The sequence below is a fragment of the Ranitomeya variabilis genome, chromosome 1 (genome assembly GCF_051348905.1).
Source record: "Ranitomeya variabilis isolate aRanVar5 chromosome 1, aRanVar5.hap1, whole genome shotgun sequence".
NCBI classification, from domain to species: domain Eukaryota; kingdom Metazoa; phylum Chordata; class Amphibia; order Anura; family Dendrobatidae; genus Ranitomeya; species Ranitomeya variabilis.
Window position 1 is genome coordinate 1,044,254,015 of NC_135232.1, and position 11,399 is coordinate 1,044,265,413.

Sequence of the window (11,399 nt, forward strand, 5' to 3'; positions counted from 1 at the left end):
GCCCGGGACATGACGGATAGATTTTTAGACCGGGGATACAAATATGAAGACATCAATCGTGGTTATCAACAAGCGAGGAAATTGGACCGAAACTCTTTACTGCAAAATAAAGCCACAAAAAAAGAGGATTCACGGCTGCGAATCATTACGAATTATCACGGGAGATGGAAAGATATGAATAGTATATTCAATCAATTCTGGCCGATTTTAAGACAGGATCCTGGGTTGGCCAAATTTATTGAGGATAAACCGGCAATTGTTGCAAGAAGAAGTAAAACCATTGGCGAAACCATCACACATAGTCATTATGTTGTACCCAAGTCAAATTTTATATTCAACTCTAAGGGTTCCAAGTGGGGGTCTCGTGCGTGTGGCAACTGCAGTGCTTGTAAATATATGGTCAAGGCGGAAACATTTAGCAACTCCTTGCAGACACGTGACTTTAAGATTGTCCACCCAATTTACTGCAAGACTACATCAGTTATATACTACTTGACATGTCCATGTGGATTAATTTACGTGGGCCTCACATCAAGGCAACTCCGAGTACGAATATTGGAACATGTGAGAGACATTAGATCGGCAAGACTCCTGAACTTGGAAAAATCTCAGAGTGAAGACACTGTCAAACTAAAGACAATACCTGCCCACTATCGGGAGTTTCATCCATCTGGACCAATTGAACTCCAAGTAAAAGGTATTGACATAGTACACTTGGGCATTCGTGGGGGAAATATTATGAATAGGCTAGCCCAAAAAGAATGCCGCTGGATAACCACCCTTAGAACAATAAAACCATATGGTCTTAATGATCAGTGGGGTTTTTCTAGCTTTTTGTAAATTACAACCCCCTCTTGTGGATCCTGGCGCTGCCGTTTGTCTGACATTATATATTATATATTTTTATCATTGTTTTTAACTATAGTCTGTATGTTTTATATATTTTTAATTCAGTGTTTGTCCTTGTGATAAAAAAATCTTTTTTGCATAGGGTGGCGTTTGTGGTACATTCCTTCCATTTAATTAGGATTAGGCATTATTTATTTTTAATGCTTTTTTCTTTATTTATTCATATGCAGGGCAATTATGAGTCTCTTCAATATGGGTAGTTGACTATGAAGTGTCACGTAATATGGATATCTGGCTATTAAGAGTCGTGCAGATTGATTGAAGATCTTTACAGAAATCCGGACTTTTCCACGCTGTATTGCACCTTTTTGCACTTTATTTCTTCTCTAATTATGAAAAAATTATGCAGATTTATTGGACATTCGCACAAGAATTTGGATTTGTCTATTTTGAATTGCACTGTTTTGCACTTTATCCTCTGTATCAAATTGAATATTTGATATTTATGTGTTATTGTTATATATATCTATATATGTATATTTCTTTTACATTATTTCTTCCTTTTCCACTATACATTTATATATATTTTTTTCGTCCGGGTTTATGAAATAATCCTAATCTGTTTTAATTGAATTGCCTTGCGCCAAGTATTATTATGTTATCTGTTTGCCCTTGTATTTACCTCCACCACTTTATTTTTATTTTTAAGCCTTGGTGCGTCTTCTGTCCTCGCTGCGTGCTTGTTCCGGTGTCCCACCTGCTTGTGATACCGCGGATGTGTCGTTCGACCTCCTGTGGTGCCACTGCGGGATGGAATTGTGACTGGCATCGCGCGGTGGCAACTGACTTGCCATCTGGTTATGACAACTATTGTCATCATATTGTTTATTGGGCTCCTAAATATTGGTAATGTGTTGCCCTTACTTCTGCCCTATTCCAAGATGGTGGATATGGTGCTGGTGCGCATCCCCTGCTTTCCGGGCGGGCGTGTCTCGTCACGTGATCCGCCTGTGACGTCGTGGACGGCGCCGCTGCGCCGTTCCATGACGTGGCCGCGGGCCATGTGCCGGGGACGCCGGTGCTGGCGGCGGGTGATGCGCCGCGTGAAGCGCCATAATTGGCTTAAGTTTATGTGTGGTAGATATATAAATGGGAGCCACTATACCCCCTGTGCATCACTCCCTGAGGAAGCAATATATGTGAAACGTGCGTTGGAGTGCGGGGTCGAGGCACGGTACCTTTGACATGAACTCTGGTAAGGAATATGAGATGCACTTTGCGTTTGACCTTATATGACACCATTAAACCTTTCAATATGCGCATTTGCACAATATATTAATTAAATTTTGGCAGGACCTGGCAGGTATCTGCTATATGTACTCCATACTATATATTATGCACCTTGCTTAGTTGCACTATTTATAAGGAATCACATTAATCCATATATTGGGATAAATTGATTTTATTGTATGTGCCCCTTATTCCTTTTCCTTACCGTTGTTCAGTGTCATTTCTATGGATTGACCAGGGCATGGATATACTTATAACCATAATTATTATCATACTTGTCCTGACATTTATGCTTCTGGTCTTTGTTTCTTTTTTATAGTACCAGCCTCCCTCTTTGTCTTGTGTTTAGTTTTGTTTAGTGTCTCATTACAATAAAATATTTGATTTTATATATTTGCGTTTAGTAAATTTCTTTCAAGTAGTTTTCTTTGGTTATAAGGTTGTGTTTATACTTGAAATTTATATTGATATTTGGGTAAATTTTTCTCCTTGGTTTTGGTTAAAGTTTACAGCTGTTATGAGACCTTGATTGTTGCAATCTAAACAGAATATGAGACTGAGGGTGTATTGTTCTATGAAGCTTTGACGCACAGATTGTTCCTGCATTCTTATAGGCCAAGAACTGTGAGCATGTTCTTATGCTGATTGGTTGAAGTATAATTTCTATGACTATGAAAACTCATACTCATTAAACGGGGGCGAGAGAGATCAGCTTGATCCCCCCCAAACAGAGACACACGTCTCCGTCTGGTCATTTTCAGTTGCCGGCAACACCTTGTATATTAATTTGGAAATCACTGGGTTAACCGTGAAGGATCAATTTAAATCCTCCCTCAACACCCTCCGGTAATGCAGGTCCCCCTGTCACCTGTGCGCTCCTTCCATTCAGCTTCCATCCTCTTCTGTCAGACCATGGAATCCCTTTATGCAACGCCATGCAGTGTGGGCCTTGTCTGTCAGGCCCCCGGAGAGGTACATTAGAGCAGGCTCTATGTACTCGCCGTCTTGCAGGGGGGGGGGGAAGGGAGATCGGGACCAAAGATGGAAACAATCGCCCCAGTAAAAATTGGCGTGCTCCAGCGTCGCAGGAGAGGGACGGGAAGGTATACTCGCCTGTTGCTGGTTCGGGGGAGAGCGGGCCCTATAAAAGGGATCCGTCGCCCCCTTCACTCCGTTGAATAAAAATTTACAGAAAAATTAAAATTAAAATAAGAAAGTTGGGGTCTGAAAACAGACCCAAGTGCCTCCTACAGACACTAAGCAAGAACTGGTTGAATTGTAGCCAGTGAAGGGGTGTATACTGCAGAGGAGGAGTTAATCTTTCTGTTTACTTAGGCTACTTTCACACTAGCGTTTTTCTGCAGACGTCGAAAAGCGTCGTTTTGTGAAAAAAACGCATCCTGCAAAATGTCCCGCAGGATGCGTTTTTTTCCCATAGACTTGTATTGGCGACGCATTGCGACAGATTGTCATACGTCGTGTACGTCGTATGCGTCAAAAATTGGCGACACGTCGTCGGGAAAAAACGTTGATTGTAACGTTTTTTGTCTCCGCCTAAAAAACGTGTCGCGACGCATCCTGCGGCATGCGTCGTTGGCTACAATGGAAGCCTATGGGCGCAGGATGCGTCGGGACACGTCGTACGACGCAATGCAGCGCTGCAATACGTTTTTTTTACACTGAGCATGCTCAGAAGCAGGATTTTGTAGCCAATTGGCCAGACACCCCCAAATCTATAAAAACCTGGCCTGGGCCTTGAACCCCACATATGCCAGCAAGACCCAGAGAAGAAAAGAAGAAGCCTGCAAACAAGACTCCAGCCAGCCTGCCACAAGACTCCAGCCACCATAGAGCCAGTGTGAGTATTGACATTTTTGTGTGCATCTGTGTGCCTGTGCATTTGTGTGTGTATGAGGTACTGACTACAGCAAGAGCTTAAAACCTGAATATAACCTGAGGCCTGCCATCGTCCTGCAACAGCCAGTGCCCTGCTAGAGTCCAGATCCACCCTGAGGCCTGCCACTGTGAAGACATCCAGAGGACTGCCAGCTTTTTTCACATGTGCGTGTGTATGCGTCTTGTGTTTGGGTCCGCCTGTGTGTCTTTGTGCATCTGTGTGTGTTTGCATAAAGCCTATGTGCTCGTGTGTGTGTGTATTTTCGTACGGCTGTGTGCTTTTGTATGTATGTCTTCACCTGCCTGCACCTTATGCCTTCGCCAATCTTATGCCTGTTCATGTGTTATGCTTGTGTTATGCCTGCGCCTGTGTGCTTTCAGGCATGTTTGTGTGCGTCTTGGTGATTGCATGTGCATGCGTCCATGCCTTTTGGTTAATTCCCTTTTTCTGATGTATTTACCAAGTATAGTGGTCTGTGCAGCATGTGGCTTCAATGTGTGAGCGTGTGTCTTGTGTGTTTTTTTTCTATTTAAAATTGTATTTTTTTAAAAAATAGGATGTATTTTAATCAAGTATAGTGGTCTGTGCAGCATGTGGCTTCAATGTGTGAGCGTGTATTTTTTTTTTTTCTATTTAAAATTGTTGATTTTTTTGTTACTGTTGAAACCATTCCCAGTTGATGTACTTGTATTTAAAATAAAGAGCATTTTAGCTCCTAATTGTGATTTTTTTAAAAAAGAAAAAAATTAATAAAATGTTTTTTAAAATTGTTTCCGTAGTATCATTTCAGAAAGGTAAATTTAAAACTGGTGTATGTACAAATGGCCACACATGCAATACAGAGTTGGTTGAGGGCTTATTTTTTAATAAAGGTAATACTTTAAAGGTTTTTTTGGGGAGGTGATTTTTGAAAATAAAATGTGGTAAATATATTTTTACATGGTGGGTTCACATTTCAATTTCAATTTTTTTTTTTTTTTGTACATTGAAATGGTTAGGTGCACCTGTTTTTGGGTTTGTGTGTTCACCTTCATGAACATTTATCACATCATTTTAGCAGGGTGGTTATCGTTAAACATTACCTAGTTCAGGGGGTGGTCTAACTATAAATCCATTATACTTACAGATACACCAGGGACCACAGCCACCGGCAATCCCACCAGGACCACATTTGTAAATCTTTAAAAGTAAGTTTTGAAGACCCCAAATCTAATACTTCAATGTGTAGAGCAGATTGCAAGTGTCTTAACTTACAGAGCCACCAGGACCACAGCCACCGGCCATCCCACAGCCACAATGTCCTCTTCTGACAGCCCTCCTCCACAGCAACAGCGTGTATCGGTAATTTAACCAAAAGTTGAAATGTTTTTTTCATTTGAAATTTTTGTTAATCACTACATGCATTAATTATGTTTAAACAGGAAGCTGAATCAGATGAGGGGCTATCAGAAGGGGATGAGACGGGTGGAGAGATGCAAGTTGTGGAGGAACCAAGTGTAAGTAGTGGTGAAACAGTTGCTTCACACATCACACTGCACCAAACACAAAACAGATCTTCATACATAACTAAACACCTAAACGTATGCCTGAAAAAAAGGAAAATAATTTTCTTTAATGTAGTCTCCTGCTGCTACACCACCACAACACCGTGAAGGTTCTCCCAGAGTCGACGTAATAGTCGCCGCGGTCGCCCATCAGTGAGTTGTTATTTTTTTGGATTCTATTGGTACTTTTGTGTTTCAGTGTACTAATTTTTTTTGTTTTTATTCTTCTTTTTTCCAGTCTTCACAGCATGCTCCCGCCGAAGCCCTAGATGAAACTATAGATGTGGACCGCCTCATTGAGGAGGTTCGCGAGCGGGAGCCGCTGTGGAACATGGCTGACCGCAGGCATGCTGATACCAATGTCACCCGTCGGCTCTGGGAGGAAGTATGCCAGAATGTGTTGCCGAGGTGGGAGGACCTTCATCCACAGCAGCAGAGTAGAGAATGTAAGTATTCACTTTTCAGGGATGTTGTGAGGTGAATGTAATGTATTTTATTTACCAATTTTTTTTCCTTTTCATTCTTGTCTTCACAGGTGGAAAGGTTAGGAAGCGGTGGCTCGCTTCAAGAGGGAGTTTAACTAGGAGATGCAGGCCCCAAGTGGCTCAGCAGGAAGGAGGACTCGATATAAACACGGCCCTGCCCTCTCCTTCCTCAGGCAAACCATGCTGAGTAGAGTGTAAGTATTATACAGCCCACTAAATAACCATGTACCTGTCTAACTTTTTTTGGTTTCAGTCAGGGCTTTTTCCTATCAATATATTGTTTTGTTTTTTCTTTCACAGCACCTTCTCCAGCCATCGGGCGCCTGCATCTACAGTACCTCGGCGCCCTCTGGAGCGATCTCTCAAGCGTCCGCCACCGTGGGCCACGTCTGTAGGCCCCACACCTCTGACCCCTCTGTCACCTCCACTTCATCCGCCCCAACTACTGGAGCATCATTGCAGCCTTCCTTACTTGAATCTGATGCTCAACAGTTAGCGTTTCCTTTACCCAACCCCTCTGATCCTGCCACCTATAGACCACCATTAGGTTCGTGGCGGCAGTGACAGAGGGGTCAGGAAAGGAGCTATGCTCCTGAGTTCTTACATTTGAATGCAGCCTTCCAAAGCTCTTTCAAAATTTTGGGAGAGCAAGTGACTGCTGGTTTCAGCATGGTGCAAGCAGCCGTAAAACCAGCAGTCGCTTGGATAGGCTGCATTCAGATGTAAGTCAATCTCCAGCTAACCTTTTTTTCCAATCCATACTCAGGAGCATGGAAAAGCTTTCTTTTGAGCAACAGATGCGGGTAATGAATAGCTGCCATGATGCTCTACTTAAGGCCCTGCCCAAACTACCCCCACACCTCCCCCACACAGCCATTACATTCCCACCCCAGGCCCCATTTACCCACCAGGCCCCATTTCCACAACAGGTCCCCCATTACCCAACCCAGTCCCAATACCCAACCCAGCCCCCAAACCAAATGCCTTCCCCACGGTTTTCTTCCTTGCCCAGCTTTGCTTCCCCAGTAAGTATCCCACCTACCCCAACACCACCCCCCTCTGTTCAGCCTCCTGCTTTTACCCCCCCCCTTCCACTGCACCCCAACCAAGTAGGCTTTCCCCACCTATCGACGTGGTCCAACCTTCCAGCCCCTCCTCCGCTCGTATCTCCACCCCACATTTTGAGGATTTATAAAAACGGTTTTGAAAAAATAAAAATACTTTATGACAAAGAAAAAAAGTTGAAAATAACCAAAAAAAAAAAAAAAGGAAATTTGTTTTAACAAAAAAAAAAAAATAAATAAAATTAAGTTTGAGTTAAATTCTACTCTTTGTCTGTGCATTCATTGTGGTATTATGGTAACTTAAAAAAAGGTAAAGATACCTCACAAACGTGTGGTGTGTAAAACATTTTGGTTTTATTACCAAGAAAACCACACTTTTGGAACCTTTTTTTTTTTTTGGGGGGGGGGGGGGGAACACAATTTTTACATAAATATAAATCCATGAAACATGAAAAACATGTCACACAATGGTGTCTTGCCATGGAACCCGCCCAACAGGTGACGCAGAATAATACGCAAACTGGTCCCTCATCCTGGTAACAGAACCTGTGGAGCGAACACAGCTGCTGCGGTAATCCCACAAGGTTGTCTACAATTCTTCGTCATCGACTGAAACAGGCTCCTTGGACAGTAAAAGTTATGGAGCACCACACAGGCCTTAAGAACTTCGTCTATTGTTTTAGTTTGCAGTTTTATTGCAGTCAGCAGAACTCTCCACTTTGCCATCAAAATGCCAAAAGCACACTCGACGACTCTTCAGGCTCGAGTAAGGCGGTAAATACCCGTTTTGTACGGTTTAAGTCACGGCTACCATATGGTTTAAGTAGGTGCGGCGATAGCTGAAAAGCTTCATCACCTACACATACATAAGGCATGGGTGGTCCACTTGTTCCCGGGAGTGGTCTGGCTGGCGGGAAATCATACACATCTGCATACAAGCAACGGCCCATTGGAGAGTTTTTAAAGACTTGCGAGTCGTTGGACCGACCATATGCTCCTATGTCCACAGCCAGGAATTTGCAGTTGGCGTCTGCTATAGCCATGAGTACAATAGAGAAGTATTTCTTGTAGTTGTAGTACTCAGAGCCTGTTCCTGCCGGTTTAGCAATCCTGATGTGTTTCCCGTCGATGGCACCAACACAATTAGGGAAATGGCACATTTGCTCAAACAATTCTGCACTTGTCAGCCAGATGTTCATGGTTGGTTGGGGGATATACTCCTGCTGTAAAGTATCCCAAATAGCCCGACAGGTCTCCTTCACTATTCCGGAAATAGTTGAAATGCCGGAATTGGTAATGGAGTGAAGTCAGGGATTCACCCGTAGCAAGGAAGCTGTGGGGGAAAAAAAAAAAAAAAAGTTAGAAAAAATTGCACAGACGAACATTTTAAATTTTTGGGTTTCATGGTAAAGTTTAAATAAATGGCACTGTAAATTTTTGTTATGACAGGACGCACAATAAAAACTTCATGAAACAGGTGTAAAACAGTGTAATGACCACAAACAATAAAAAAAATTACATGCTGCAGAAAATGCGACGCAATGTTTCAGCGCAGTATTTTCTGCAGTATGTAATATCACATTAAGGCCTTGTTCACACGATCCTTTTTTCGCTGCGGATTTCTCAGGTCCTGATTTGTGAAACCCGCAGTGCAAAACCTGCGGTGGTTTTCACTGTGGTTTTCAGTCCTTTTTCTACTGCGGATTCCACTGCGGGTTTCCAGCTGCTTTTTCCTATTGGTGCAGGTGGAAACCCGCTGCGGAATCCGCAGAAAGAATTGACATGGTACTTCTTTTTTTCCGCAGAAAATCAGCGCGGATTTTCCAGCGGAAAAAAGGAACGTCGGAACAGCGGTTTTTTTTCTTCCATAGGGTAACATTGTACTGTACCCTGCATGGAAAAAGGATGCGGATCCGCAGCTTCAAATCCGCTGCGGATCCGCAGCAAAAACCGCATCGTGTGAACATAGCCTAAATATGAGCAATGACAAAAAAAAAAAAAAAAAAAGAGGCTTACCGCAGGGTCACCATCAGCCGCTCCGCCGGTGTGATGGCAAGCCTCATCCGTATGTCCTGCCTTTGGATGACATCCTCAAGTTTTCCCAGCAAATAATCAAAATGTTCCTTCCTCATCAGCACATAATTAAAAAATTTGTCTGGGTTGTGCCGCAACTCCAGGTAGAGAGTGGACTGGACACCCCGGGTCATCCGCAGTTCATTAATCGGATGTATCCAGAGTCGTCTCCGTTGCTGCAGAAGCATCCTCCGTCTTTCTGCTGCCGTCTCCTTCTCCCGCACTATGATATCCAGCCGATTTGTCTCAAATATGACATCAGTTACCACACTCGCAATCCTACCAAGTACTCCTTCCATCTCTGCCACAAACTAAAACCCTCAAAGATGGGCGTTAAAAACAGTCAGTATATAGTTTTCCATATTTACCGGTAGCCAATCAAATTTGGGAGCCTCCCATTTTAAAAACGGATCCGTCGTAAAAACGGATGCAACGGATGGTAAAAACAGATGCAACGCATACAGTATTTCGACGGAACAGTTTAGCGGATTTGCGACAGATCCGTCGAAATGCTGTATACGTTGCATACGTTTCACTATTTTTGACGCAACCGTTTTTTTTTAAACAAAACGACGCATTTGGACGTCTGCAGAAAAACGCTAGTGTGAAAGTAGCCTAAATTGTCCTCCTAGTGGCAGCAGCATAACACCCATGGTCCTGTGTCCCCCAATGAGGCGCAGGAGAAATATATTTTCTTTATTTTATTGTTGTCCCTACCTATGGGGGTGATAAAGGGGGGGGGGGGGGGGGGGGGTTCATTTACTATTTTTTTTATTTTGATCACTGTGATATGTTTTATCACAGTGATTGATCAAAATGTACATGGAACGAATCTGCCAGCTGGCAGATTCGGCGGGCGCACTGCGCATGCGCCCACCATTTTGGAAGATGGCGGCGCCCATGGAGAAGACGGACGGACACCGGGAGGCTTGGTAAGTATGAGGGGGTGGGGTTCGGAGCACAGGGGAGGTGGATCGGAGCACTGGGGGGAGCGGACAGGAGGACTGAGGGGAGCGGACCACAGAACGGAAGACTGGGGAGGAGATCGGTGGCGGGGCAGATCAGGGTTTTCAGCCATGGCCGATGATATTGCAGCATCGGCCATGGCTGGATTGTAATATTTCACCATAGGTGAAATATTACAAATTGTTCTGATTGGCTGTTGCACTTTCAACCCCTGGGCTGAAGTACCACTCCCCCTGTTCCTGTAGGTCGGGTGAAATTGGAGTTAACCCTTTCACCCGGCCTGCAGGGACGCGATCATTCTGTTACACAGCATACGCGTCACAGGTCAGATTGTCACCGATTTTCATGACGCATACGCTGTGTCACAGGTCGGGGAGGGGTTAAAGGAATGTATTTATGGGAACAATTTTTTTTTTTTTTAAACATTTACAAATTTTTTTTTTAATTTGTCCCAGGGGTGACATCACTGTATAGTGACAGATCGCTGATATGACACTTTGCAGAGCACTGTGTCAGATCAGCGATCTGACGTGCCCTGCTCCTGGCTTACCAGCGCCTGCTCTGAGCAGGCACTTGGTAAGCCACCTCCCTGCAGGATCCAGAAGTAGCCCTGCGGCCATTTTGGATCTGGGGCTTGCAGGGAGGAGACGCTCGGTAGAAGGTGAGCACATCACCTTGTACCGATCGTCTCACGGAAGCACGCAGGGAGCCCCCTCCCTGCACGATGCTTCCCTGTACCGCCGGAACGCTGCAATCATGTTTGATCGCAGTGTGTCGGGGATTAATGTGCCAGGAGCGGTCTGTGACCCCCCGTGAGCGCGGCCGATCGCATATGACGTACTACCCCGTCACTGGGAATTAAGTCCCAGGTCACCTTGACGGGATAGTACGTCATATGGGATTAATGAGAGTTTTGTGTAGTTTCCTGGTCATTTACCCAAAATTTTATTTTTATTATTCACTGAGCCGCTTATCACTGTTGGGGTAACATGTCACAAGGCATCATGCTGGAAAAAGCATTGTTCATCACCAAATAGCTCCTGGATCATCGTGTGAGGTTGCTTTTGGAGGAGGTTTAGATGCCATTCTTCATTCATCGCAATGTTCTCAGACAAAATAATGAATGATTCCCTCCATCGTTGTAAAGTTTTGTTTTATGGCAGGGAATTAAGGAATGTGTTCACATTAGTCATCATGGCTAGACTTCTTAAAACAGTTTAAAAGGAAGAGA